The sequence below is a fragment of the Syngnathus scovelli genome, unplaced genomic scaffold, assembly GCF_024217435.2.
Source record: "Syngnathus scovelli strain Florida unplaced genomic scaffold, RoL_Ssco_1.2 HiC_scaffold_341, whole genome shotgun sequence".
Lineage (NCBI taxonomy): Eukaryota > Metazoa > Chordata > Actinopteri > Syngnathiformes > Syngnathidae > Syngnathus > Syngnathus scovelli.
In genome coordinates this window covers 25,001-28,953 of record NW_026061435.1, presented here as the reverse complement: position 1 = coordinate 28,953, position 3,953 = coordinate 25,001, and positions in this window count along the sequence as shown.

Genomic DNA, 3,953 nt, shown 5'->3' with positions numbered 1-3,953 from the left:
GGTAAACGGCGGGAGTAACTGTGACTCTCTTAAGGTAGGCTCACTTGACATCTATTTATTTATGTATTTATTTATTTTTGACGGTTCGCGGAGGCGATGACGCTCCGCGCGGGTAAACGGCGGGAGTAACTGTGACTCTCTTAAGGTAGGCTCACTTGACATCTATTTATTTATGTATTTATTTATTTTTGACGGTTCGCGGAGGCGATGACGCTCCGCGCGGGTAAACGGCGGGAGTAACTGTGACTCTCTTAAGGTAGGCTCACTTGACATCTATTTATTTATGTATTTATTTATTTTTGACGGTTCGCGGAGGCGATGACGCTCCGCGCGGGTAAACGGCGGGAGTAACTGTGACTCTCTTAAGGTAGGCTCACTTGACATCTATTTATTTATGTATTTATTTATTTTTGACGGTTCGCGGAGGCGATGACGCTCCGCGCGGGTAAACGGCGGGAGTAACTGTGACTCTCTTAAGGTAGGCTCACTTGACATCTATTTATTTATGTATTTATTTATTTTTGACGGTTCGCGGAGGCGATGACGCTCCGCGCGGGTAAACGGCGGGAGTAACTGTGACTCTCTTAAGGTAGGCTCACTTGACATTTATTTATTTATGAATTTATTTATTTTTGACGGTTCGCGGAGGCGATGACGCTCCGCGCGGGTAAACGGCGGGAGTAACTGTGACTCTCTTAAGGTAGCCTGACTCGACGTCTTTTTCAACGGTGGCTGGAGGACCCGGGCGGTTCTCGGGGGTGCGTCGCTCCTCACTTTTGACGCCCGAGGAGGCTCCCGGCACCTCGGCTACGCGTTTTCGGCGGCCCGCTGAGCTTCCAGAAGACCTCCAGCCGGTTCTCCCGGTGCTTTCCTCCTCACGTTTTAAGCCGGCCGAGGCTCCCGGCACCCCGGCCAAGCGTTTCCCACGGCCCGCTGAGCTTCCAGGGGACCTCCGGCCGGTTCTCCGCGCGCTTTCCTCCTCACTTTTAAGCCGGCCGAGGCTTCCGGCACCCCGGCCAAGCGTTTCCCACGTCCCGCTGAGCTTCCAGGGGACCTCCGGCCGGTTCTCCGCGCGCTTTCCTCCTCACATTTTAAGCCGGCCGAGGCTCCAGGCACCCCGGCTAAGCTTTCTCCACGGCCCGCTGAGCTTCCAGGGGACCTCCGGCCGGTTCTCCGCGCGCTTTCCTCCTCACTTTTAAGCCGGCCGAGGCTTCCGGCACCCCGGCCAAGCCTTTCCCACGGCCCGCTGAGCTTCCAGGGGACATCCAGCCGGTTCTCCGCGCGCCCCCCTCCTAACTCGACGCCCGAGGAGGCTCCAGGCACCCCGGCCGAGCCTTTTCGGCGGCCCGCTGATCTCCCGGAGGTCGCAACGGGGAATTGCCTCCCTCTCGCGGACACGGCGCGTAAATGCACCGCCTCTCGCACTTTGCGCACACTCACTCGCATCGCTACGCCTCCCGTGGCACTTTAAGCGACCGGGACCACCGCGAGCGCGGGCGATGACTAAGAGGCTCCCCGGCCGGCCTCGCGGAGCTCCGACGCTCCCCCGCGGGACTTCCGGCGGCCGGCCGGAGCCTCGGCACGGCTGCCGCACTCCCTAATAACACCCCGCGGACCCCCGCGAGCCGAACGCTCGCTGCCGCGGGCGACCCGTGCCAAGGCGGACGCGTGACGGCGCGGGAGCCCTCGGCACTATATCACGGTCACGTATGTAGTCAAATCGTGTAAAATCACCGTTAGTTTATTCATAATATAGGTAATAATTAAATAAATATTAACATCGCGTATATCATTAATAAACACATGTATGTATTTATTTAATAATTAAATAAATATTAACATCGCGTATAATCATGCGCAATACTTCGTGGCCGACCGGGGAACCGGCGAAGGCGGACGCATCGCGGCGCGAGAGCCGTTGGCACTTTGGAAAAATAAATAAATAAATAAATAAATAAATAATAATTCGCCGACCGGGCTCCGGGGGGAGAGGCCGATTTTTGGCCGTTCGTGGCCGACCGGGGAACCGGCGAAGGCGGACGCATCGCGGCGCGAGAGCCGTTGGCACTTTGGAAAAATAAATAAATAAATAAATAAATAATTCGCCGACCGGGCTCCGGGGCAAGAGGCCGAATTTTCGCTCGTTCGGGCCGACCGGGGAACCGGCGAAGGCGGACGCAGCGCGGCGCGAGAGCCGTTGGCACTTTGAAAAAAAAAAAAAAAAAAAAATTCGCCCACCGGGCTCCGGGGGAAGAGGCCGGCTTTTCGCCGTTCGCGGCCGACCGGGGAACCGGCGAAAGCGGACGCGCTCTCTAACGAGCCCCGCCGGCCGGAGGAAGTGCGCCCTCTGGCGGACACGCCGTTGTAAATGAATGGGGTTTGGCACTTAGTGCATTTTTCGCCCAAGTCGAAGCGCGCTCCGGGCGAGGAGGCCGGATTCTCGCCACCCGTGGCCGGCCGGGGAACCGGCCAAGGCGGACGCGCTCTCTAACGAGCCCCGCCGGCCGGAGGAAGTGCGCCCTCTGGCGGACACGCCGTTGTAAATGAATGGGGTTTGGCACTTGGTGCATTTTTCGCCCAAGTCGAAGCGCGCTCCGGGCGAGGAGGCCGGATTCTCGCCACCCGTGGCCGGCCGGGGAACCGGCGAAGGCGGATAGGCTTTCACGGAGGATCCGCCGGCTGGTCCGCGGGCCGATTAGGGTCCCGCGAGTGAGCGGTGGCGGTCCGGAATCCAGGCCGGCCAGGAGGCACCGCCAGGCGGATAGGCTTTCACGGAGGAGCCGCCGGCTGGTCCGCGGGCCGTTTAGGGTCCCGCGAGTGAGCGGTGGCGGTCCGGAATCCAGGCCGGCCAGGAGGCACCGCCAGGCGGATAGGCTTTCACGGAGGACCCGCCGGCTGGTCCGCGGGCCGTTTAGGGTCCCGCGAGTGAGCGGTCGCGGTCCGGAATCCAGGCCGGCCAGGAGGCACCGCCAGGCGGATAGGCTTTCACGGAGGACCCGCCGGCTGGTCCGCGGGCCGTTTAGGCTCCCGTAAGTTAGCGGTCGCGGTCCGGAATACAGGCCGTCCAGGAGGCACTGCCAGGCGGATACACTCTCTAACGAGCCCCGCCGGCTGGTCCGCCGGGGGAAGTGCGCCCTCTGGCGGACACGCCGTTGTAAATGAATGGGGTTTGGCACTTAGTGCATTTTTCGACCAGCGGCAACGCAGGCTGACGGGCGGCCGCTTCCACGGGCCGGTACTACTCTACGGAGGCGCTAGCCGCCTCCGGTGGGGGCCGTGTGATCTCGCTGGATGCCCGAGGACCTTCCGCGAGGCCCGGCCGCAGCTTTTACGCGCGCCCGGTCCTATTACCTGGTGGAAGCTGGAGGCCGGGGCTCCGCAGCTCGCCGCCCGGGGACCTTCCGCGAGGCCCGGCCGCAGCTTTTACGCACCACCGCTGCTATTCTCTGGCTCCGGCTTCGTCCCGGAGGGTGCTTGGGGAACGGCGGCGCACACCGCGAACGGCCGGTGGCGGTCGGCTGGTGGCGGTCGGCTGGTGGCTGTCGGCTGGTGGCGGTCGGGGGTGGCGCTTGGGGATGGCGCTTGGGGATGGTGGCTGTCGGCTGGTGGCGGTCGGCTGGTGGCGGTCGGCTGGTGGCGGTCGGCTGGTGGCGGTCGGGGGTGGCGCTTGGGGATGGCGCTTGGGGATGGTGGCTGTCGGCTGGTGGCGGTCGGCTGGTGGCGGTCGGGGGGTGGCGGTCGGGGATGGCGCTTGGGGATGGTGGCTGTCGCCTTGTGGCGGTCGGCTGGTGGCGGTCGCCTTGTGGCGGTCGCCTTGTGGCGGTCGGGGATGGCGCTTGGGGATGGTGGCTGTCGCCTTGTGGCGGTCGGCTGGTGGCGGTCGCCTTGTGGCGGTCGCCTTGTGGCGGTCGGGGATGGCGCTTGGGGATGGTGGCTGTCGCCTTGTGGCGGTC